The sequence below is a fragment of the Eupeodes corollae genome, chromosome 2 (genome assembly GCF_945859685.1).
Source record: "Eupeodes corollae chromosome 2, idEupCoro1.1, whole genome shotgun sequence".
In the NCBI taxonomy this organism is placed as follows: Eukaryota; Metazoa; Arthropoda; class Insecta; order Diptera; family Syrphidae; genus Eupeodes; species Eupeodes corollae.
In genome coordinates, this window is record NC_079148.1 from 36,444,397 (window position 1) to 36,472,202 (window position 27,806).

At 29.0% G+C, this 27,806-nt stretch overlaps 1 protein-coding gene across 10 annotated transcripts in view; it reads right to left on the bottom strand.

Moving 5' to 3' along the window:
* Window positions 1-27,806, bottom strand: part of LOC129948153 (protein retinal degeneration B) — a 102,655-nt gene that overhangs the window by 60,098 nt on the left and 14,751 nt on the right. For 3 of the 10 annotated variants that reach the window (XM_056059027.1, XM_056059028.1, XM_056059029.1), the window contains exon 1: window positions 7,044-8,295. The exons of 1 other annotated variant lie outside the window; for it this stretch is intronic. The gene's annotated coding sequence lies outside the window, so the exon portion shown is untranslated. Of the gene's footprint in view, window positions 1-7,043; window positions 8,298-27,806 lie in introns of those variants that run through there. 6 more of the 10 variants (XM_056059022.1, XM_056059020.1, XM_056059021.1 and 3 more) reach the window with 6 other exon arrangements.

A 27,806-nucleotide genomic window follows, 5' to 3' on the forward strand; every position in this document is an offset into this window, starting at 1 on the left:
ACAATTGTAAGATATGGACTTGAACGTTATGTTAACCGATTTGTTGAAGATTAAGTATGATAAGCGTGTTATCCCAAAAAACGGCAAAGTCGATGGGAGCTTAGCGCGAAATAGCGCTGAATAGACAAACCTGACCACTTAGGCTATGCATAAATATTTTTATTTTATTTATTATGTTTTATGAGGCTCTTTTGGTGTTTTTGTTTTTTTGAATGCGAATAAATAAAAAACTTTATTTCATTCTTTTACCCTCAAGCCAAAAATAAAGTTTTTTAAAAATCTCAAATGGTTTGCCGGCATTTAAGTATGACCTAATTTTAAGTGTAATATTATTATGTTTTGCTTTGTTTTATATATTTTGAATTATCATACGGATTTTAATGATTCAAAATTTATACTTCACAACTCATAGTCTATAATCATAAGAGACATTTTTAAATTCAGAAGTTCTATGATAAGATTAATTGAACAAAATTTATAATTTAATAACGATGACTCAGTAGAAAAAGTTTTTTTGCTTCTATTTAAGATTGAAATTAAATATTAGAAAACCAAAAGTAAATATCTATTGATAAATTGTGTAAATGTGTTGGAAAATCAGAAAAGAAACTTACAAGTATAGGCGCTATACTAATAATTGCAAAGACGTTTTATAATCTAGGTTTTCGCCTAAGATATTTCGATAGGAGAAAGAAATATTACTTTATCGATTTACTTTTTTGATTTGATTATCAATAGAACCAAAACATTTCCATTCTCTGAAACGTCCATAAATACGTTCATATACATTTCTACATATGTACTTTTGACTATTTTATGTTGATAAACAGTAACAAAACGTATAAACATTGATTGAGTCACCCTTTTTAATGTGCTCGTAAAGCAAATCTGCTTAACCTACTTGCTACATATAGGAGTAGGTAATATACATAGTTTTTGATAGACAGTATGGCGCTTATTGGAATTTGTGATTCAACATTATAATCTACATAAGTCCATCATTTTCTTAAAGACTAGTTCACCTTGTTTAGAATAATGTACATATATATATCTTTTATATACGGTATTGTATGTCTAAACTGATTTCCTACTTGACCTACAAAAACAAAGAGAGAGGTAATAGACCCCTTTTTGATAACAAATATCAAACAACCAAGAAAAAAAATAGAAGATGAAAAAGACGAAGAAGAAAGGACTTCAATTTTCCTCCTGACCACAATCTCAATTAGATGAAAACTCTGTGTACCTACCCACTTTATCAATATACTATACATCCTTCGGCCACATCCAATATCCATCTATATTTTCAGAGTGTAAAATGTTCTTTGAAATGAACGTAATACAGGGTGATTCTAAATATATTACATCTACATGACTGTATACCTCCATTTGGAAGTAGAAAACAAATGGAATATTTGACTGGATAACTTTAAGATACATATACTCTGAATAGATAACTCAATTAAATGCAGTTTTTTTTTTTAAATAAACTAGTTTTAAACTTTATAACAACTTTAAATATGAATATATAAAGAACTGAAAAGACATATAAAAACTGATGTAGTGGGGAGATTATATTGTTGTATTTAAAAATATATATATTGTTGTAAAAATAATAATTTCGCAAAGTTTAAAGTCAATACGCAAAATTACTACTTTGACTAATATTTTGCTCGATCTATATATAACTTGGGAATTTCTGACATTACAAATTATTCGATCTTTTCCCAAGATTTAAGTTTGTATCTTTTTTTTAAGAACTGCCACTATTTATACGAATTCATACTATTTAACGTTTTGTGAATATTGAGTAAATATATTAGTGTTTTTTTTTGAAAAGCCATTTGTAATACAGTAGAAATTTATATGAATAACAAATACAATATCCTACTGAGGAAGTGGATAGAGATTTGACTTGTATTCGAGTACAGAAATCATTTTTGAGTTTTTTATTTTAAGACCTTGGTAAGTTTGATAGCTCGTTTAGGATCGATGGACGTGTTTGTAAAGTAGCGTCGAACATATAAAACATTACGACGTCATTTAAAGACTCAAAATAAACTCTGATATTTGAACATAATTTATTATTAATGTTTGCTGGCCAAATTACTTGGGTGTTTTTCTAATAAGTGACTGAACTTGCTATAATCTTTGATAGGTTCAAGTTTTTAATTTCTTTATAGTCCTTGAAAATTGTGTGGTGACTCTCTATGAACTGTAGTACGATTATCTTTCAGAATAAAACATAAAAGGAATCTTAGCATGTCTTCAAAAAAGAGAAACATGCGAATATTTAAATCTTACTTCTCACTTTAAGTTTAAAAATTGCTTAGAATAAAATCAAGCTTAAAGTGCTTATGATTAAGTGTTAAAGTGAACAAAATACAGTTTTGTTTTTGTAAGGCCACTTGACTAAGTTGTTTAAATATACGGACATAGACGTACGTTGTAATATTTGTTTGCTATTTTGCAAAAATTTAGTGTCAACAAATTTAGGGCCATCTGTTGAACGTAAAGGACTGCCCATTCTTAGACCATGATCTACGAACGAACCTATTCCCTCGAGTTTTTATTTCATTTGGATTCAATTTACAAAATGGAACAAATCAAAACAAATTAATTATAAATTATTACTTTTTTATTAACTTATCATCTTTAAAATTGATTATTTTATTAAATTCAAATTCAGTAAAGACATTTAAGGTTTCCAAATATATAGTTGTTTGTGTTTTTTTAAATTAAATAACTGACAATTTTGATTGATTGATGATGATATGATTTTTCTAAAAGTGTTAAGAAATTTTAAAAACAAAATATTGTATAAGATAAAATTAGTATTAAGGCAATATATTTAATTCATGTAATATTCTTTCTTTTTTTTTTACTTATAAAAAACCGTTAATTGATTTTTTCGAGCTTTACTAATTTGGTAGCACTTCACAATGTATAATATTGAATTAAATTTAAGTAGCTAGTGGTATTTGTTCGAGAGATATTTTAGATTAAACAAATTGTTCACTTTCTTTTTATTTAAATTCCTATAGTAAACAAAAACAACCACTCATTTTTTTGTTAAAGAATTTTTCGGTGTTAAAACAAATTTATTTGAAGTCGATACCTCTAACGGTTCCTGAGATATGGCCGACGAAAAAAGGTATGGAATTTGTTTTTAAACAGAAAACATTCATAAACTAAACCTCGCATTTCAAAAAATGTTAAATGAACTTACTATCGTTCGAGTTTCTATATTTTTTTTAATATGTATTAAGAAAAAAAATGCACATAATTTTTGTCTTTCAATGTCCCTGAGAGCAACATAAATAAAAAAAAAGTTAGAAAACAACATACGGGCTCGATGACATCAACCAATATACACAAAGTCTTAATATATTTTATTGAGATAACAATTTATTTTAAAACAATGGAAACACCTTTAATCAGTCACCAAATTTTTCAGTTTTTCATTATTAATACAAGTTATTAAAAAAAAAACACAATTGGTTCCTAAAACCTCAGTCCTTTGGCATGTCACAACCCCGAAAACCAAAAAATAAGTGACTGTCTATTAAACATTATCATTGATTTGAGAAAACTTATCAATTTACTACGATCTGTGATGTATATAGTTAAATATATACTACAACTTTCATAACTTTAGAAATATTAAGTAAAACTATGTGAAGATAAGTGAATAACGTTACGTTAAATGTCAGAATTCTGATTTGAAAATTGATATAGTATTTTATCCCAGTATTACATATTAATAATTATTTTCAATTTTTACTAAGTAATTTTAAGTTATCATCATTAAATCCTAAGAGATTTTTACTAATTTGTTTTAAATTTTATTATAATATTTTCAAAACTGTGTATACTCATCAGTCCTATGGCAGTCAAATCCTGAAATATTTAAATATCTTACAATGTACTCAAAAAAGTGACTGACCCGATTTGGAACAATATATAAATAAGATAAGCTATCATATTTACCCGAATTTGTAGAATTTTCATTTAATAACTATCGTAAACAAAATATCCTCAAAAGCTACCCAACTTTTGTATAATCAACCATATCTTAAAAGCCGAAAATTAAATATTTGACTCCTAAATGCTTGTAAAAAAATAAATCAGCTTCTTTTTAATATTATTTATAAAAAGATTTGTGTCCTTGTTAAAATGTACTCTTGTTTTCAACATTAAAAGACATCATATTAAAAGCATAGGAACAACTTTGCAACTGCCTCAAATGAAAAATCTCAATATTTCAGCAACTATTGACGGCACTTAAAGTTTCAAATCAAATCCGAGACATTGATTTAAAGTTTAAGAAGAAAGTTATTGTTTTTGCAAGATTCTTTTCATCATTTTTTTAACAATCATTTTCATGTTACCCAATCTATCTAACAAATAATATAATTTACAGCACGGTCTTAGTTTCTTCATTTTATATTTTAAAATTTAAAAGTTTTGCAAAACATTTAAAGCTTACAAAAAAATAATTACAAATTTCCAAACCTTTCAGATAAATATTAATCTAAGACGATTGTGTATATTCTGGTATTAACAAAAAAGATAACCCATTTTAATCAAACTAGTAGATATGTTTTGGGTTTCAATTTTTTCTTGCGAATTAATTAAAATAAAAAAAATTATGTGATGATCTGCTTATTTCTTATCAGAAACTACCAAAAAGTGTAATGTGCTCTTATCAGTTGAAATAAAGCTCATGAAAATTGTAGACATTAAACGACCTTTCGAATTTATATTTTTTTTAATTCCATTAGTAAAATACTGAAACGCGTGAATGCGTGGAACTTTTATGCCATCACAAGTTTGGTTAGAACCTCAAGCATCTATTTATTTACTTTTTCTCGGGCACTGGCTACATAATGAGAGAAAAATCAGAAGTCTTGGCCCATTTTCCGTTGAAAAATGTAGATTCGGTGTAAGTTGTTAGTAATTACTAATTACATTAAATGTGTAGGCTTTAGGCCTTAGGGTTCAGTTTAGCTGTGAAATTTATTTATTTTAAAAAAGTTTCTAGAATGGGATTTAATTACCATAATTTATATTTAATTGTTTTATAATATAAAAGATTTTTTTAGACGTGTGGTTTTTAACAAGAAATTAATCGCGTCACATTTAATGTAATGGCCAATAACTTAGCTCTATTATAAAGATTTGGGTTTTCTAATATGTTTTAAAAATGGTTTTGGTCAAGTGGTTTTCGTGAAGGGCTTGAATAAATTCCGGTCGGAGAGTCAGCAATAAAGCACCGAATATTCTCTTAAAAGGCGTCAATTGTTTTGGGTTCGTCTGCGTAGACGTCGTCACATAAACCCATAGAAATAGTCCACAAGCCGTCTCACTCACCTCTGGGCTTACCAAAAGATTCCTTTAATAAATTGATAGTTAGGTGGCTGTATAGAACCGAATCATTTTTGTAGTAAATTTTCACGATTTGCAAACGTATTTTTCTGGAGTAAAAGTCGCAAACTAAACTGAACATACGAGTACATCAGGTCACAGCTGTCAAAAAGACTAAATCCGAAAAAAGTATTGCCAGATAAAAAACCAGAGGTCCACCCGTTATATGTGATAGTTTCTATTTAATTTAGATTTGAGTCCAATTAAATTTAAACAGACCTAAAGTTTTAGTACTATAGGAATCGAACTTCTAGTACATTTTGTAAGTATAAGCAGAGTTCCTAAGTAAGTTTGTTAAGTACAAGCACAATTCTTTTGCATGTATTTGAAGTTTAGTCGAAGTACCTGATATATTCTTGCACTTGAAAATTGCAGCTAATTACTTAAAATATTCTATTTTGCGGTTTCAAAAGTATAGGGCTGGAAATCAACAGGTGTGAATGGACCTTACGTCTTCAAAAACGACGATAGAACGATTGTCTCCGTCAATTCGAAAAGTTATGGTGTGTTTTTGCCTGCTAAGTGAAGAATATTTGGTTTCAACAAGACGGTGCAACATGCTACGCAATTGAGATAGCTTTAAAAGCCTATATTGCAGGCTTGTCAAAATGAATCCACTTATTGAAAATGTAAAAAAATGTTCAGTTTAAGTGTCCAATACTTGTACTTAAGAACTTAATATTCGTTATGATGATTCCTTTTTTTTTAAAAATAACACAAACACAAAGATACTTTAAAAACTTTAAGTATTACAAAAAAAAATCAAGACTACTAGTGATTCTTTGTACTGGTACTCAAGGTCCTTAGTTGAGAGTTGAAGATAAAATCTTTTCTCAAATCCGAACATATTAAAACAAAAAAACACTATGAAACTGCCAAGTGAAGTGTCAACATTTTCTTAAAGTAAGAAGTTCATTCGTCGGGAATGTGGTTTTTTTTAGGGTACACACATAGCTATTATTTGCACAAACTTCCTTATATGACAAAAATAGCGAACATAATGGCAACTTATAGCATATCATTCAACGTAAGGCCGACAACATAAATCGATGACAAGTTAGGCAAAACTTGTTGGGAGTTACTTATAAAAACCGCCTTATCTATATAAGCTTTGACAACTTGTTAATTGAGTCCGAGTACATATACACATTAAACGTGAAAACTTCAACACTTAAATTAAGAAGGCAACTATAACATCAACATCAACAATGGAAAACTTTTTATTAACAAAAAATGAAACATGAAAAAAACTCCCCTTTATTTCAATAGATGTTGCTCTATGATGCCGAAACCTGTTGGGGACTCTCATATTTGGGAGCTATGATGAATTTCATATTTTCTTTATGCCTTTAATTGATTGTCACACATTTTCGTTACATTTTTTTGAACGTATACAAAAAACATAAACTTTCACCCCTAAAAGTTTGTTGGATAGACAAAAAAAAAAGAAACTAAACAAATAACCACCCTGTAGGTCCTGGTTTTTGTTCATATATCCCTAGCAAGTACCTAGATATACACTTTTATCCATACAGAACCCTCCTATACTCATGGTACCTAGACTTACTCGTATCTACCTACATATATAAAGCAACTGAAATACTATATGTACTTACAATTGCAGGACAATCCGCTTTAAAAATATTTCTCCAACTGACAAAAGGTAGGTATTTTCCAATTGTTTGTTGAATCTATTTTTATTGGAATTTCGAAATCATTGAGGATATTGTTGGGTACCCGTAGCCGTACCCGTACCCGTACCCGTTTCCGTACCCGTACCGCACATCACAAGAGCACTTTATATAGAAAGTTGTCTGCAATGAAGATGATAACACAGGGTTGGATAACTGAAAGGAGAAGAGAGAATAGAACAACGGTACCCCATATGTTTGTATCCCTAGCCTAACACACAATTTGTTGTTGGAGGGTTGAATTGTGTATTTGGGGTTCGTAGGCGTATACGTAATTGTTTTGCCAGCCTTTTTTATATTTTAACTTGTTTCTTCTTTTCACAATTTTTTCTTTTTTCATTCAAACAAATTAACTCGTCTCGATTTGCATTAAATTATGCTTTTTTTATTTCTTTTTGCATTTCTTCGTTTTGTTGTTACCAATTATACTTTTCAACTTGACGCGCTATATTCTCAACGCTTACACAATCACAAAGGGAATATTATATTAATTTTAAGGGGTTGATGGAATTCTACGACCCTCCATCCATACGGATGATGATTTCTAAGCAAATCAATGGGTGGTAGGGATGGTGATGGGAATGGGGTGCCTATCCTGTACCTAGGTACGTAGTTGGTAGGTAGGTGTACAATATTGGATGGAGTGGGTGTAATTTTTTAATTACATTATACACATTTTCAATTTAAATAAATAAGTTGTTTGTTAATGGCGCTAACACATTGGGTCAAATGAAAAAATAGACACACTTATCATTTTGTTATCCCCAAAAAATTAAAAAAATTAAAACCACCACCACGCAATTTGTGCTTTATTTCCTTTGTATTATATTTTCTTCTCTATAAATAAACACTTGATCTGACTTAATATTTAATTTGGTTATAATTTCTTCTTAATTTGTTTTGTTGTTAAATTTAAATTGCACGTTAAACTCAAGGGTAACATATAGAAAGTGTAAAAGAACACAAACCGAAGAAGAAAAGAAAACTTCTTCTCCACAATGTTTTTTTTTTCTTTTTGGAAGCGCACGGAGGCGTTGGATTTGTTTGCTTCTTCTGTAAAATGTTGCGAACGAACCGAAAGCTGCTAGGGAACTGAAACTGAAATGTTTGTTTGATTTTGAGCGACACTAACTAAAGCAGGAGGAGCAGCAGCTGTGGTCGCTGATGATGGTTGCTCATTGCTCACTCGACGAAGCTACATCAGGGTTCATTTATTATTAAGATTGTATTATTCTCAGTTTTTCACCTGAAAAAATGTTTGAGGGCTGATTGAGCATAGAGAGAAAGAGAGAGTGAGCTGAGAGAAAAAAGGGGTGATATTTTAGGGGGAGACAAATGGAGCTTTTATGAAACTGGGTTGCCAACATACTTATTTCAATTCTTGTTTTTGGAGTGTTTTTCATCACCCACCAATTTTTGAACCCTATGGTACTTTATTGTACCCGTGGCATGATGGTTACTGCGTTGGACTGTCATGCGAAAGGTCTTGGGTTCGATCCCTGCCTATGCCACCTTAAGTTTTTTTTCACGGGTACTGCCTGTTGCGAGGAATTGACAAATTCTCCAGTAATTCTTGTCATGAAAAGTGCTTTCTCAAATTCGGATTCGGCTTAAAACTGTAGGTCCCTTCCATCCCTGACAACTCGCACACAGGAATGGTTAAGAGTTTTCAGTCACTAGGGCCTAGTTCTCAAAAGGACTGTTGCTCTACCCAATTTATTTATTTTTTTATTTTATGGTACCTTATTGTAATTTAGTTAAAGAAAATTTATAATATCAAAATAAAATAAGAACATTTAGTATTAATACATAATTATTTTTTTTTATAAAATAAACAATAGGATTTTTTTTGTTTAAAGCCGTGCTAAAAATAATTATAAGCTAAAATTTTAAATACCGAAATTTCAAATGTTAAATAGGATGTTGAAAAAAAATATTTGATTTAAGATATTCTTAAAATTATCTTAAACTTTGTTTGTTAAATTAAATGTTTTACAATTTTTAACTGTATTTAACAACTCAGTTTTATATTTTAAACAGTTCTCGTTTAAGCAATAAAGCCGACTCAAATTAATACAGTTCTTTATTTAAAAAGTCTTGTTTACATTTTTTTTAAATTTTTGTTATAAAAGGACAAACGTCAAATGGCTAAAGTAGAATTTATAAAAAATGAAAGAAATATTTTGCTGCTTTTAAAGTTAGACGAGTGTTTAAGCGTTAAAGTATATAATTTATATAGTTTAAAATTATCAAAGACTTATTTTTAAAGTCGACTTCGAATTTAAAAAAAAAGATTTAGAGTAAGCTTTAAATGTTTGAAAATTTTTACCAAGTAATATAAAGTAAATATTTTTGTTGTCTTTTTTGTATGTCCTCAATATTATTTTAACCTTTAATTTAGATTTTAATCCAATGTCTTACGAGATGCCTTGTATTTGTTTTTGAGGCATTTCTATTAAGCTTCAAAAAAAAATTACGTAAAATTTTCTTTTTAATAAAATTGAATTTAAAATTCTGTTAAAAAAAAATAAAATTTACAGCAGTTTCAAAAATATTTGATTTGAATAATTTTTTTATTAAACCTTATAAAATGGATTTTTGAAAAAAAAGACAACGTTTTCATTTCAATAACATCAAAAAGCTTGCAAGTTTTTTTTATTGTATTTAAATTTTCATGAAAGAAATTAACAAAATTCAAAAACATAATGCCATGTTTTTATTTAATTATTTTTTTGTATTTATAAGAAACTGCCTTTTTAAAAGTATAACAAATTTTGCATGAATGAGGAATGTTTTTTAAAGGTCGTTGCAATTTTGCATGACGTCGTAATGTGTTAAATTAAATTTTATTGCCAATGTCTCCATTCGTTTGTGAAATATTAGGGGTCAACCAAACTCTTCATATTTGTTTAAGTTGCTATATTAAAATAAAATGCATGACTGGTAGCACGGTCGCACCAAAAAATCTGTTTAAATTAATAAAATAATTTAAAATAATGCAAAAGATGTTTATCCTTAAAGATTTGAATGCTATTTGATTTTTTTCTTTTCATCAAATTTGTTTGTATAAAATTTTGGTATGCAGTTATTTGGAACCTATTAATATACATTTTAAATTTAAATTTAGAAAAAAATGTTGACTCGTTTTCGACGCATCAAATTTTGAATATATGTAATACTTTTTTAAAATTAAAAACAAATATATTTTTCATTATAAAATTAAACAAATTGACATTATTCATTATAAAATAATATTTAGACAATATGAAAGCTTGGGCATTAAAAAAATGTAAATAGCTTCCGTAGCAGCACAAACATTTATTTTTTTTATTGAAAGCTAAGTTAAGAAATGGAATTTATCGATTCTATTTTGAGAGTATTCGAATTTTCAATTTTTCGCCAACACATTTGTATGGGGACTACTATTATTTTTGAGCTCAAACAAAGTAAAAAACCGCCTAAAGCGAATCTGCTTAAAAACTTAAAATCCATGTTTGAACTCAATCGATCGGAACCGGAAGACCCACTTTTTTAGACACTATGACATGATTGATCAAAATCTCGAGTTAGAAATTTTGCGAGTATGCAATACTTGCCATATATTTAGTATATATGACGCAAGTAAAAAACGTTACTTGAGATATGGAATGTAAACAACTTATCAGGAACGTCTACACAATAATGACTCCACAAACTATAAATCTAGATTCTTAGGACCTAGGAACGTCGAAAAATGTCTACATCTATTACAATCACTCCCAATAGAAATATACATAAGTTTTTGTCTATGAATTCCAGTTTAAAGTCTTTAGAATCAAAAATTCAAAAATAATTGTATGAGAGTTATAAACTGTAACCAAGTTTTGATAGTCCATCCTTTGTTTCATTATAGTGTTGGTTATAAATAGATGCATATATACATATTTTAACTGGAGCACAAAAGCAGTTATATGCAAATTTTAATAGGAAAACAGCCAGGCACTTGTTGCATCATCTCTTTGAAGCAAATGACGGCATGTCCTTTTAAGGATGCTTTGCTTAACATTCTTAGACTTCAGCTCGAATGCCCTAGCACCAAGAATGTACAGATTTTCGAATTAAAAATAATAATACGAGTATATTGATAATTCTTTGAAAGTCCAATAGCTCTGCATTGTAGCTTCTACATGCAATCAACAAGTGTCAAATTAATTGTTAATTCATTGGTAGCCCCTTTTCAAAAATGTATATTGGCAACTCTTTTGAAATCGCTCAAAAGCTTTAATGACTCCAAAAGCCAAAACATTTTCGATGTACACAAACTCACTTTCTCTAAAAACAGGGGATGATTTCTCTTTCACATAATAGCAACAAATCCAAAAAAAATATTCTCTTCAATCTTTCTTACGTCATAACCTTGCTTAAGATGAAAAGTATTAAACCCTATGACGTCAGATATTATGGGGGAGAGAGAGAGACTAGAGACAATTTTGTTTTTAACCATTTCAGAGATATGTGTGTTATATTTTTGAGAAAGACGAATTCTCTGCCTAAATTAGAATTGAAGATAATTTTGTTCGTTGGGTTTGGTTTTCTTTTTTGATTTTATTGATGACGTCAAAGGAAATCTTAGGGCAGAGGTATACTGGGAGATGAAGATATGAGAGCGAAACCAGCAAAATTTTATATGCTTCAAAGCCCTAACATTGAAGAATTTTGAAATAAGAAAAAAAATGAATAATATTATTGATGTCGTAACAAAATACCCAGGGCCAGGGCGAAAGGACCTGAGCTCTTGAGAGGTATACATAAATATGTATACTGTACATAGTCGTATATATGTATAAAAGTTACTTCAAAGTTAATTAATCAGAAGCTATATTCTAAGCCTGGATGATGGATTTATATAAGGTAGTGACGTAGATATATGCACTTGATTGGAATACAAAGTTTAATGTTTACTTGATGCTTTAAGAAATTAAAATGGATATAAAGAGTATTTAAAGTTACAATAAGCAATATTAAAGAATATACATATGTATAGAATCTCAATTTGTTTCCCTCTTTTGAAAAACAATTTGTTTGAAATGAATATTGATAAATAGCAGATGGAGAGAAAAGAGCTGAAGGTTTTGTTGCTATTTTATTTGTAATGTTAATTTGAATAGCTTATCTTATGAGAATTTACTTATACGAGATAAATGTAAAAACTTAAGTGTTTTAATTAATGCAGGGATCTGAGCATACGTTTTTGTATTAATAATGTTTTATTTAATGTTTATGACTGGTCGCATACAAATGTTATCGTTTTTGGAATTTCAAAAGTAATGTGTCTATTAAAATGAGAGATATGAGACATTGACTACAGAGGTCAAATTTGATTATAAAACTGAGGGATGGTAAGTCAAAACGTTACTTATGCTAACATTTGTATTATTGATGATTCATCTACAGGTTGTGACTATACTTCGTTTAGAGTTTAAACTAATCCTAAGGGAATCGGAATTTTTGTTTGGTAGACAAATACTTAACATAAATATTTTTCATATACTTATGTTTTAAAATTAAGCAATAAAATAATTTTGCCTTCAAAATTTAAATGACATTAAACTAATAAAAAAAAGAGGCTGGGATGCGACCCACACTGATAACTTCCCATCTCGTCTGTCGATTTGTCTTGCTTAAAAGTTTGTCTTTATGTACTCGTATCAATTTTTACCAAATTTGGGTACTCTTTTTGTAGATTTTATTTTTTATATGAAAAAACGAACTGTTGGATTTTTATATAAAAATTACTGAATATCGAAAACAATATTTTCTGTGAAATAATAATAATAAATAAATAATAAATGTCAAGCCAATATTTTTAAGTTTTGAAAAGCTATTTGAGTCGAAAGTAAATTTTTACGAACTTTTAGTATTGTTTTTTTTTTTAGTTTTATTTTTTGTAACAAAAACTGTCAATTCGATTTTTTTTAAATTTTACCAACAAAATTTCTTATGAGATAAAATTAGTTTAAAGCCAATACTTAAAATTTTTAAAGAGATATTTGAGTCAAAAATCAATTTTTACCAACTTTTATACATTTTTTTTAGGTTTTTATTTTTTGTAAAAAAAATGTCAATTCGATTTTTTTCAAACTTTAATTGAATGTTGACAGCAAGATTTTTTGAAAGATAAAAGTAAATTAAAGCCAATATCTCAAAGTTTTGAAAAGATATTTGAGTCGAAAATCAATTTTTACCAACTTTTATACATTTTTTTTTAAGTTTTTATTTTTTGTAAAAAAACTGTCAATTTGATTTTTTTCAAACTTTAATTGAATGTTGACAGCAAGATTTTTTGAAAGATAAAAGTAAATTAAAGCCAATATCTCAAAGTTTTGAAAAGATATTTGAGTCGAAAATCAATTTTTACCAACTTTTATACATTTTTTTTTTAAGTTTTTATTTTTTGTAAAAAAAACTGTCAATTTGATTTTTTTCAAACTTTAATTGAATGTTGACAGCAAGATTTTTTGAAAGATAAAAGTAAATTAAAGCCAATATCTCAAAGTTTTGAAAAGATATTTGATTATATAATAATAATAATTATAAAAAAACTTTTATAATTTTTTTTTGGGTTTTTATTTTTTGTAAAAAAAACTGTCAATTCGATTTTTTTCAAACTTTAACTGAATGTTGACAACAAGATTTTTTGAAAGATCAAAGTAAATAAAAGCCAATATCTCTAAGTTTTGAAAAGATATTTGAGACGAAAATCAATTTATACATTTTTTTTTTAGGTTTTTATTTTTTGTAAAAAAACTGTCGATTCGATTTTTTTCAAACTTTAACTGAATGTTGACAACAATATTTTTTCAAAGATAAAAGTACATAAAAGCCAATATCTCTAAGTTTTGAAAAGATATTTGAGTCGAAAATCAATTTTTACCAACTTTTATAATTTTTTTTTAGGTTTTTATTTTTTGTAAAAAAAAACTGTCAATTTGATTTTTTTCAAACTTTGACTGTATGTTGACAACAAGATTTTTTTAAAAAAAGATAAAAGTAAATTTAAGCCAATATTTCAAAGTTTTGAAAAGATATTCGAGTCGAAAATCAATTTTTACCAACTTTTATAAATTTTTTTTTAGGTTTTTATTTTTTGTAAAAAAAACTATCAATTCGATTTTTCTCAAAATTTTTCAGAATGTTGAAAACAATATTTCTTATAAGATAAAATAAGTTTGAAGCTTAAATTTAATGTTTTTGAAAAGATATTTGAATCGATATTCAATTTTTACCAACTTTGAGTAATGTTTTGTTTAGATTTTTATTTTTTATAAAAAAAACTGTCAATTAGATTTTTCTCAAAATTTTATCAGATGTCAAAAACATTATTCTTCGTTGCACAAAATTGTTTTAGAGACAAAATCATATTTCAGTCGTAAAATTTTGGAGGTGACAATTTTTTTTTTTCAGTTTTATTGATTTAAAAAAAAACCGTTATGTTGATTTTTTTCAAAAAATATACCTGTTTGGTATCACGTTACAATATATTATATAAAATTTAATTTAAGTCTCTAGCGTTTTTGGTTCGTAAGATATTTAGGGTTAACCAAAATTTTCACCTTTTTTTCAAACTGCTATGGTAAAAAAACCACCCACTCAATTTTCTTGAGAGCCCTTTCTGCATCTTTCTGCCTTTTTATCTGTATAACAAAATTTATTTGAAAGTCTATATCTCTTCTGGTTCTTGAGCTATGGACGACGAAAAAAACGTCGCGAACGTACGGACGTACGGACGTACAAACGTACGTACACACGCACGCACAGACATCTTTCTAAAAATCTTTTATTTCGACTCTAGGGACCTTGAAACCCATTACGGACCCATTACAATAACTTCCTATGGGAAGTTAAAAAAACGTTGATTTACTATTTTTTTTAAATCGTTGTTTTTTAATTTATTTTAAATATAAAACATTTTTCAAATTAGTGAAAATATATATAAGTTATTAATTTCTCATAGGAAGTTATTTTAATCGGTCTGATTTGACGAATTGAAAATGATGAAATTTTTCGACGTTTCAAGGTCCCTAGAGTTGAAATAAAAGGTTTTTAGAGAGATGCCTATGTGCGTGTGTGAGTACGTTCGTTACGTTTTTTCGTCGTCCATAGCTCAATAACCAGTAGAGTTATCGACTTCAAATACATTTTGTTATACAGATAATAATAAATAATGGAGAACGATACAGACAGGACTCTCAAAAAAATTTAATGGTTAGTTTTTTTACCACAGCAATTTAAACTCAAAATATCTCACGGTTCGATAACACAAGCGAATTGAAATAAATTGTAAACTATATATTGTAACGTGATACCAAATAAGTATATTTTTGGAAAAAAATCCAATTAACGGTTTTTTATAAATCAAACAAAAAAACTTAAAAAAAAATATTTGTCACCCCGAAAATTTTACCAAGAAAAATATTTTATTTCCAAAACAATTTTGTGAAACGGAGAATAACGTTTTTAACATCTGGTAAAATTTTAAGAAAAATCGAATTGTTTTATAAGATATAAAATCCTAAAAAAAAACATTACTCAAAGTTGGTGAAACTTGATTTTCGACTCGAATATCTTTCTAAAACTTCAAGATATTGGCTTTAAACTTATTTTATCTCACAGAAGATATTGTTTTCGACATTCAGAAAACTATTATATAAATCCAAAAGTCAGTATTTTCATAAAAAAAAATGAAATCTACAAAAAATAGTACGCAAATTTGGTAAAAATTGATGTTCGGTTGTCGATATCTCGTGCGCAATAATATATTGACTTCAAATTAATTTCATTCATTCAGTTTTTTTTTTCGTTTATATAAGAAATAACATTTTTTACGAAATTCGACTAAAATTGATAAAAATTAACAAAAATAGATTTTGAAATCAAACGATTTCACATTCACATTGTTGGTAATTTTTAAAACTTTTAAGAATAAATCAATTGATAACTTTTTTAACAAAACACGAAAAACTTCAAACTTTAAAGAAAAACAAATCGACAGACGGGATGGGAAGTTATCAGTGTGTGTCGCATCCCAGCCTCGTTTGGATATACGTTTCCGTTTAATTTTTGTAAGAAAATAGTAACTAGTTTTTAAGACATCGAATTTTGAAGAAAAAAATATTAAGTCTTTTAAGAATCCAAAAAGCAAAAATTGACATTTTTGTTGGTTAAAAACGGTTCGTCAGTAATTGAGAAAACTAAAAAAAAACAACGGTTCTATGTTTTAAGAAAAAAAACAAGCAAATATTTTATAAAAATCTATCGATTCGTTTTTAAGAATATCCCAATTTTCGATTTTTGACCAAAAACTTTGTGTTAGTACTTCTGTTATTTTTAGCCTAAAAAAACGCCTAACTCGAATCTGCTTAAAATCTAAACTTCGAAGTTTAAACTCAATAGGCTCAATGGGGCGTGGACAGATAGACGGACGGAATTGGGGGACCCACTTTTTTTCGACTTCTCTACCATCGTGATGTCATGTTTGATTAAAATCTCGAGTTCGGATTTTTTTACGAATGCAATACTTTTCGTGTAGTTCCTATACATATGCCGAAGTATAAAACTGTTTATTTAAAAAGAATTAAAAGCATTATTAGCTCTGATACCTTTTAAGTATAATTGGAGGTATGTTTCCATTATTTATTTTTGACACAAAATTTTGTTTTCATGCTAAAATTAATATAAATTATGATTTTGTATATTTTTGTTTAATCCGAGTAATTTTTAAGTTTAAATTAAATTCGTTTAATTATTGCATTTTTTTCTTTTTAATGCCAAAAAGCAACCACAATACAGAATTTATACCTTTATGACGCATAAATTGTAAGTAAAATTAAAACTACTTAATTTCTTTTTGCGGCCAACGTTGTTTCATATATGTAACGAGCTGGCTAAAAAGGTTACTACAATAATATATATAAACATACCCTTATATGTAAATACGGATATCCTTGAACCATTATTCATTACCTTCTTTTGAAAATTAACTTTATTTATTTCTTTTGATGCATATAAACCCAAAGTGCCTACAGCTTAAGCATTCAATTAATGCAAAATAAAATGGCATCAAAAAAATAAAACCAAAAATGCTCGTTCATGATGAAAAACCAATTAAACTTTATACATACGATTCACAACATTAAAAAAAAGAAGAACAATAAAATAACAATGAAAGCGATTGCAACTGAAATTGAAAACAAAAAAGAAATTCGGTTTAAATCAATTTCATTATACATACAAATCTTCCATTTGACAATAACTTTTAATTGCGATTTGATTGTTAAAAAGAACATTAACTCGCTATTTAAGGTCACAGTGTATAATTTAATTTAAAGTAAAACTATAATTTTCGAAAACCAAAATAAACTAAGAAATGTTTATAAACAAAAACGTTATCAACATCTCGATACACATAATGTACATTTTTTTAAACGATACATTTTTGTATGGATAATAAAACTGTTTCTGGTCCGTAAGCATACCTTTTAAAGAAGCTATATAAAACAAAGGAAAAGCAATACTCGTGACATAAAGCCCTTAATTAACACATAATGGTGTTGATGGCACATAGTGACAGTGACAGTTACGCTATGGACATCAGAACACTCCCTTCTTCCTTCCTTAGATGAAACACCCATCTTATATTACAGGAAGTATACAATCAGTGCTTCTTGCTTTTGTTTATCTTCTTAATTATTCTTTAGCTGAATGTTTCCCCAAAGGAAACCCAGGATTGCATATTTAGATTGCTTCCCTCACACAACATTCATTCTTCAAGGACCACGAAGGACTAGATACAGATAGTTAATGCAATTGTAACACCACCACCACGACCACCGGTTGGAACCATCATCATTATCATCGTCAGCAGTTGTTCTTCTAGCCGAGTATGCAACAGTGTGATGGGGATTTGTATTCAAAAAAAGGACGAACAATAATCCTTGCATTACCTACCTATAAGGAATGAACATGCGCTTTTTAAATGTCAAAGTTGAAACTTGGTTTCTCTTTATGTTTGTTTAGGTTCTTCTTTTTGGTTTGTTTTCGTTTTTTTTCGAAAGGGGTATAATTCTCTGTTCGAGGAATTGGTAACACGACATAACGTTGTACGTCGTCGTCCTTTTAAGGATTTGTGAATGGCCTCTAAAGAGATGAAAAGATTTAAATGGCTTTGGTCATTCGGTAATCCTTTTTGATCAAAACATGCACCGCTTGGACTTGAGTGTGAGGTAAGGTATGTTGGTATATGTGGATGGCCATTAGAAATAAAAAAGGATTCGAATTTGTTCCCTTTGTTATTTCTGTTTTCCAGTGCACAGTTATTTTTTTTCTAATATCCTTTTATTCATTGGAATGAATGATGACCGGAAGAATAGAGATAGATATCCCGGTAGTCAGTGATGCTTTATATTAAGGATTGTTCTTTATATCCTTTTGTTTTGTATTTATTTTCATATTCAAACTAAAAACAAAAAAGGATTTGTGTTTGAGGCTAACCCTGAATGTGGTCAGTTAGAGTGTTGATATATATAGGTAGTAACGTAGGATATGTAACACACACATTGTGGCTAATCACCATACATTTTTAATAACAATTTGTTGTTTTGGGCAATTTATGAATTCAGAAAAAGTTCACCGTGCAATTTTTAAAATGGCATTTTTAATTTAAAACTGTTTCAAGTGATATTCTGGGGTTTATTAAAAAAGTTTTAATTTGAGAATTTAAGGAAAAAACAATTAAGAGAAAGTTAATAAATTTGTTTTTTTTAGGGGGTTTGATAGACAGGTCAAGGGCTACTTTAGTTAATAAATTTAAATTAGGTAGTTAAGATTCTAACTATTAATTGGATGCTAGTGTATTTTAAGCTCAAAAAGCTGTGAGAAAGTAGGATTAAATTATACGTTTCAATATTTTTGTGGAAGTGGAAGAATTGTTTATATGCAATTTTATAAAACAGTATGATATACTTTGGCGTATACGCACTATTTTATTTTATTTATTTGTGTTTGGTTGAAATTCTTAGGGTGAAATAGAATAGCTAGTAAAAATAAATCGCCTTTCGTTATTCATAGAAATTTTGGTGTATAATAAAATACACCTATTATTACGCTACACACCGGGAAATTTTATATAGCCCGCTTTTAGACAGCTTTCACATTTTGGTCTTTCATCTTTTGATATGTGGCAAGTAGAAACTACGCAATTACTTAAATTAAACGATATTAGTTTTAAAAACCCATCAAAACTCTCATGTTAATGTTGTAAACATTTTGTAAACAAGGTTTGTAAAACTAAAGAGTCTTTGTAAAGAAATTTCTTAGACGGATATAATGTAAATGGTAAACAAAATTGAGATATTGTGGCAAATTAGTGATATGAAAATTAATTGAGAATATTGCTGCTATATAGACTTTAGTTTTGAAAAAAATCCATATTTCTCTTTCCCGTTCGAATTTAAAAAAAGCGTTAAGGCTTTCAATGTTGAGTTAACACAAGAATTGAAGGCGTTCGATCAACGTCGTATTTTCGCTGATTGGGTTCTTGAAATCCATTCGAATTATCTTCATAATGATTTCTATTTTTGCCCCAAATAAATAAATTAAGTGGCGCAACAGTCCGTTTGGAATTAGGGTCTAGTGACTTACAATAAGCCGAATCTGAAAGGCTAATTTGCGAAACCACTTTTTACGACAAGAATTACTCTTGGAGAATGTGTCAATTCCTCGCAAGAAGCAGTACCCGTGAGAAAACTTTACATGGCACAGGCAGGGTTTGAACCCAATACCTCAGGCATGATATTGCAATACACTAACCATCATGCAACGGGTACTACTAATTATCGCAAGTGTCTGCCTGCTTACGTTTTGATCGCTGAATGTTGTTTTAGGCGATGTGTGGGTGCTCGGTAATAGCACCAATTTAAATTAAACACCGTAATCATTTGAACATGTTTTAGGACATTATATCCATTCGTAGTGATTTGACTGAAAAAATAAAAACAAATTGGACTGCTATGACTTTGACAATATGGCCGCTATAAGTTTTCAAACTTCAAAACGTCCTACTACCCCACTCCTTATTTCAAAATGAATTAATATTAGAAAACAAGATTTAAATGTGTTGTTCTTAAAATTACTCAATTATATTTTCTTACAATGTTAACTTAAGTAAGTTCGTTAGACTCAGACGTGGCATTTATTTGCATTTCCTTTAACCTTTAACATGACCAATTCTTCGCCCTTTATATTGAAAGCTATAGCTAAGCACTCCTCGTCTCTACTTAGCATAAGCAACAAGTAATATTATGATTGATTGATTTCTATTTTTAAACATAATCTACGTAAGTATTATACGAGTGTAGGTACAAAGTTAATTGAAGCACTTTAAAAAATTGATGTTTTTATATTTTAGTTAAGTAGATAGGAAGTAAGTCGATGTACGAGTATCTACATCGAGTACTTGTTGTAAATATGAAGTTAGGGTAGTTCCATTTTCTTATCACATCTTAAGTACCAGGGCACTTAATACTCTCACCTTTAAGTCCATACATTATATAAATTGGACAAATTAATTTATTTATTTTATCAAGTATTACTTCAGATTTTGAATTTTGATATCATAATGACAAATGATGATGATATACGACTCTATGGGAATGGAATGGACTTCAATACAAACTTAATGTATCTATATAAATATTTTGCTTATCATATAATAGAGGGTTATCCTATATTTGATAGAAATAAAGATAAAGATATAGGAATGGCAATGGATGTTTATATTTTCATTGAAGGGTGCGTCTGTTTGGTTTAATGGAAATGCAATCATTTTCTGAGGTATTATTTTACTGTATTGATGATATGGTTATAAATCGTGTATTATCTAAACAAATAAACAAACTTTGAGAGTATCGTTACAAATGCTATTTTTGTTATTTAACTATTAAAATTAAATTTGTTTATATACACCAACAACATTTATGAAAAAAATACAATGAAACTCATACGTAAAATTATGAGAACAAAAATATACAAAATATATTTTTATTTTCGTTTTTTTTTTAGATTCTTAATTTTATTGTGGCGATTTAAAACGTCAACTTTTTTTCGTCAACAAATTTTGTTCCTGATTTATATGACTTCGAGTATGGAAATTTCACCTACAAATTTTTTGAAAATTCTATTTTTATATCGAATAACAAAACTCAACTTAAATTGTTTTGTTTACGTTTTTGTTTTATTTTGTTTTTGTTATTTCTTCTATCGGCATAGTTTTATGGAGAAAGAACAAAAAATGTTTTCAGAACCTTATGTCTTGAAAACTTTTCTGCGCGTTCCACAGAAATTGTTTATAATTTTAAAACTATACCAACATGCCGAAACCATGACATTGCTAAATTATTCTTGTTTACACATAATAGTTTATAACTTTATAGCTGAAATGACTACATTTTGTTAACATTCATAAATTTAATTTATTACTTTTCCATTTGTTTGTATATTTAGTTTAATTCAGATAAGTTGCCAAAACATTTCAAGATTGTTATTAATTGGAAATGGTAATTGAACAATTAGTTAAACATATTACTTTGCAGTAGAAGGTAAATTTATTTAAAATAACAACAATCTATAAACTAAACAAATATTTTTAATAAATATGAATTAAATCATGAAAATGAAATTTTTATTTTTAAACTCATGAAATGAAAATAAAAATAAACCAGCATAGGTGCTGGTGTTCAGGAACAAACAATTCGACTGTTAACAGTCAAACATTTCATCTTCTAAACAAATATTGTTCGGTAGTAAATATGTCTTCAAACTGATCTTGCTTTTCTTATAAGGGTCTATCCATTTTGCGGTTTCAAAAGTATAGGGCTGGAATTCGACATCTGTCAAACTATGTTGTTGAACCAATTTTTGTTTGTCAATTTAAAGTCTGACATTTACGAAAATAGATCGCTGTACTATCGCACAAGGCACACAAAGTGTTAAAACCTACTACAAAAATGGTGATTCTACTACAACCACATAAAGGAGATTATGGTTTACATAAACATCCAACTACGCAAGCAACTGCAAAATTGTGGAGAAATTTGAAGAGATCATTATTTCGCTCGTATGTCTGAAAATATCGCTGCTGTAAGTGAAAGTGTTGCTGAACGCCCGAACGTGTCGATTCCTCGTCGTTCTTAGTAATAAGGACTGTATTATGACACACTATGACCTATTTTTCATTTGCACAAAAACTGTGAAGCCAACTAACCATTCACAACATTAATAAACAGAATTGTCGTATTTGATGTTTTGAAAACTCTTAAGTAATTGAAGAGAGGCCATTACATCCACAAAAAGTCACTTTTTGGTGCACTCTTTGGTCCAGAAGTGTGATTGGACCTTACTTCTTCGAAAACGACGATGGAATGACTGTCACCGTCAATTCGTAGTGTTATGGTCTTATTATTAACGACTTTTTTTGCCTGCTGTTGAAGAATACGATTTGGAAAATATGTGGTTTCAACAAGACGGTTCCACATGTAAGAGACATTTCCTGGACGCGTAATTTCTCGTCGTGGTGATATCAACTGGCTATCAAGATCATGTGATTTGACACTGCTGGACTTTTTTTTTGTGGAGCTACACAAAAGACCGTGTTTATGCAGATACGCCTTTATCTCTTGAGCACTGTAAGACCAACATTCGTCAAGATGTTTGCATCAGTTCGCGTGGCGGTTATTTAAACTATGGAGAGTTTCACACATAATCTTAATGTTCAAACTTTATATGTATGTTTAAAAAGAAATATCATGAAAAAATAAATATTTTATACGTATTTTATTTAAGTTAACTTTTGAATTTGCTACGCTTTTTTGCCGTTCCAAGCTCTTAGGCGGTCTGAAAATTTTTGTAATTTTTAATTTTGGGCGATAAAATTATAAACTTAAATTGGAGAAGTATCCAAAATAAACAAAAATGTTGTCACATTGCCCATATGTTGAAACAAATGACATCTTTTGGGCGGTATGTCAATTTGTAATTCTGCCATTACGATATTTTAAAATTGATTTGGGCACTAAGAGTAATCGTACTGTATCTTTACATGTAATAAAGTTAAAAGTAATTATACTTATAAAACCTTCTTTCAGCTTAGTTGCGGTCACTATTTAGACGTGTTCAGATCGACCTAGTAATAGTATTAAATGGATATAAAAATAGAGCGATACTTTTTAATAAACCTTTTTAATTTGACTTTTGTAAGATAAAACGTTTATGTTACAACAATTTTTGATTGTATATTCTTAATTTCAACCTTTTATATTCATGTACACATAACTTTGAACTTAAAGTTATCAAAAACACAATTTTAAAACACGATAAGATTTTATATGTTGTTATGGTTTTTCAATGAACGAAAATCAATTTAATTTTGCAATTGAAATAAAATGTTTCTATTGCAAATATTATTACGGGTACATGCAGCGAATTGAGCAAATAGACACAAACATATTTATGTACATCACCTATCAGTAGATATGTACATATATGTAAAAGATTATACAATTTATCATCGTTATGGAGGAAAAGAGTTGCAAAAAAGCAAACAGCAGGCGTCGTTATATGAACGTATAGTCGTCGTCGTAGCATACATGTCCAATTGAATCAATTTATGTAATATTATTAAGAAATAAAAAAAAACAGATTAAATAAACTAAACTAGACTTAACCTAAACCATTACGTCATAGTTGGTCGTTTACTCAAAAAGAAAAACATAAAGTGCACTTTGGACATGGTATATCGATTGACGTCAAATTAAAAGGATCAAAATTGGAAAATTCGTTTTTTGAAATAGTAAAAAATCACAGTGTAAAAGTTTGGAAAGTTCTTTTTCTCTAAATTTATATTCTACTTGTCAATGATTTGTGGTAAGACAGGTACATTTTGACAGTTGAGACAAATATTATTAAGTAAAAAATGACAATTGTCGGTGTTTTCAGACTGTGTTTTTGAACAGTTCTCTGTTTCAAATAACATTTTTACAAACACATCTAAAATAACATTAGTTTTTCTTTTAACAATTAGAGCTCTCTGTCATGAAATTGAAATAACTTTAACTTTGTAAAATATTTATCATACAATTAACATTATTTTTAACTTATTTCGTTGTTTTTAAAACTTGTTTATGCATTTTCCTTCATTTTATACGCTTGACATTTATTGTATTCAGCTCTTTATTCTTTTATGAAAAAAATGGCACAACTTTGAAGTTCTAAGTCCATTGACAAAAAAAGAAACACAATTTTAAGTTTGATAGTTCAAACTTTGTTCTGCACCAATAAATGATTGGTACATCAAGGGTCTTCATTTGGAGCAACGAATTCTGACTTTTGACTTAAGAGGAAATATGTACAAGTTATCAAACAAGAATAAAATAGTCTCCACTTTAATTTTTCACGAAAAAGTAGCAAAAAATGCTTTTTTCGCTTTATTTTTTAAACTTTGTACAACAAAAATTTCATTTGTTTGCCGTGATTTATTTTTCCAAAAAAAAATGATGTTAATAATAACATAATTTGAATTTGAAAATCAAAACAAATACTGTCAAAAATCAGTGTTTTAGAACGAAATCAATATTAGGTCTGTTCATTTAATATGAGTTTTTAATGTTTGCAATGTCTAATCACAGTTCCTGTCAAGTGCATTAAAAAAAATTGACAGAACAGAGAAATTAATTATGTATGTACATTGGGTAACAGTTTAAATGATCCAGTTCAATTCAAAAAAAGTAAAGCTCATTATCTTCGAACCTAAGTCAGATATCGACTTAGTTAAGCCTACACGTATGGTATTTTAGATTTTTACCAAGGAAACGCAAATAAAATTTAAGTATGTACTGTGTAAGTGTATAACACCTTATTTGGTCCAGCTTATTTTATAAGCGTTAACGGCAGAAGGTAAAGCTCTTTAGGTAACAGTTTTTTTTACGATAGTTGTGCTTTTCAATTAACATCGATTGAGCAGCTAAAACTCTTCAAAAACCATTTTAATAAAGGTGGTCTTAGCATCTTCAAGGAACATCTTTTTTTTTACACAGAAAGTAGTAAGCTTATAGCAAGCGTCAAACTACGATCAGAGGCTCATCATAAGTGCATGTGTTAGTTGTTAGTAAAAAATAATACAAATATAGCCTAACACACGCACAAAATACAAAACAAAATTAGCAATTAACTATTACAGAACAAAAAATTACGATAGTGGAGCACTGGTTCTAAACAATGATTTTAATCCCACCTTATTTAAATTTAAATCTATCGATGAACAGTTTAAGTTATATAAAATGCTCATTCGACTTAAAGCTTCATTCTTGCCATAGTTAGTTCTATGAAAGTCAATATGTATAAAATCAAACGTGCGCAGGTGATGAATTCCGCCCCGGTAATTCAAATGTACACAAGATAGCAAATAAGGTGCATCAGAGTTGATGAAAAAATACTAAGTCATTATTAACACGCCTTTGATGGAGAGATTGCATTTGAAGAAGTAGAATACGATGTTCATAGGGAGGCAGATCATAGAGATCTTCCAAAGGAAGACTCTTTAAGGCAAAGCGAATGAAATTATGTTGAATTGATTCAATACGTTTTCTATGAATTTCGTAATAGGGAGTCCATACCTGCGAAGCATATTCAACATGAGGACGAACATGGCAATTATACAAAGAAAGGGTAACATAGGGATCATTGAACTCCTTTGCCCAGCGTTTTATAAAACCAAGCATAGAACTTGCCTTATTAACAATAACATTAATGTGATGTGTAAACTCTAAGTTGGAACAGAAATGTACACCTAAATCTTTAAATGTGGAGACACGACAGAGTTTTTGCTGTATTATACAGTAGTCTAATACGTTACTGATTAGTTTTTTAGTGAAAGTTATAGTCTGGCATTTTAAAGGGTTGAGTAAAAGGCTATTTTTCCCACACCAAAATTTGAAACTATCAATGTCGGCTTGTAAAAGAATACGATCATGGTTTGACTTTATTATTTTGAAAATCTTCATATCGTCAACAAAAATAAGAAGTTCACTTGAGCGTAGACATGACGATACATCGTTAATAGACAGGATGAACAGAAAAGGGCCAAGATGGCTTCCTTGGGGAACACCAGATTGAGCAACAAAAGGTTCAGAATGACAATTTCTAAATTTTACCTCGTAGGATCTGTTTTCAAGGTATGACTTAATCCAAGCTAAGAAAAATGGTGGAAAACCAAGAGCCTTAAGTTTAAATAAAATAATTTCGTGGCTAAGTTGGTCAAAAGCTTTAGAAAAGTCAGTGTATACACAGTCAACTTCATAACCTTGTTCTAAAGCATTTGAACATATGTTTGAGAATGTGAGGAGATTAGTTACGGTTGATCTTTTTTTCACAAAACCATGTTGCTGTTCGCAAATGATATTTTTACTAAAATATGCTACGCTTTCACAAACAACTTGTTCAAAAACTTTAGGAATGCAAAAAAGCTTTGAAATGGGCCTGTAGTTGCTTATATCCGACTTGTTACCTTTCTTGAAAATTGGTGTTAGAAATGACTTCTTCCATATACTGGGAAATTTTCCTGTTTTTAGGGAAAGTTTGAATAAAAACGTAAGGGGTTCAACTAAAACATTACTACACTTTTTTAGTACTATCGGGGGAATACCATCAGGACCGGCTGAGCAGTCATCATTCAACGTAGATAAAAGATCAAGGACCGTACTCTGTAGCACAGGTATGTGGCTAAAGCTAGTCTTTCTAAGGACTCTATCTTCTGTAATTCTATTATTTTTCAGACGAGCTCAAACTTATATTTTTTGGCTCATGGTTCAAAAAAAGAAAATATCAAGCCTACAGTGAACCACAGGGCGGCAGCGCAACGGCTTGGGCCGGTATGACCGCTGTAGGAGTTGGTAATATAGAATTTACCGATGGGATCATGAACAAAACTCTGAACATACTCGTACTTGAACATTTTAAAGAAAAATGTTATTAACAAAGACAATGATTGAAAGCCCAAAGCAGATTTCGTGCAGTTCAGGTTGATATAAAACTGCCCTCATCGAAAATCTGTGGGCACTACCTGACAATAGCCGCGTTTTATTATCACCATGATCTGATCCGGATCTTGGATTTACATGCATTACAACAACAACACAAGATCCTGCTTTGTGTTTGGATCTCAATTTGAGATCCAAAATTTAATTCTTTTCTTCACAACAAGGAGCGCTCTATCATTGTGATTTCACGTGTAAATGTTGGTATCATTGAAAACAAATTAAATAAAACCTGTATTGCCATATAAACATTTTAACTTGACTGAAATAAAATATTTTTTTAAATAAAAAGCGAGAAGCTTTATATTTATTTATTTGGTATATAATCCATGAAATAATTAGATATTTTAACAAAACTAATTAATTGGTGAAATTCAAATAATTAAGTCCAAAAAAATGTATATTTGACATAATTTATGGGTATTATTTTCCCCAAAAAAAAAGGAACAAAAAAAAATCATTGAGCAAAATGTTCTATGGGCAACCCTGCTTTAAATGTCAAAAAACATAAATAAAATCGAGAAAGCTGCAGCAGAAAAAAATGTTGAAAATACTTTTACATGGG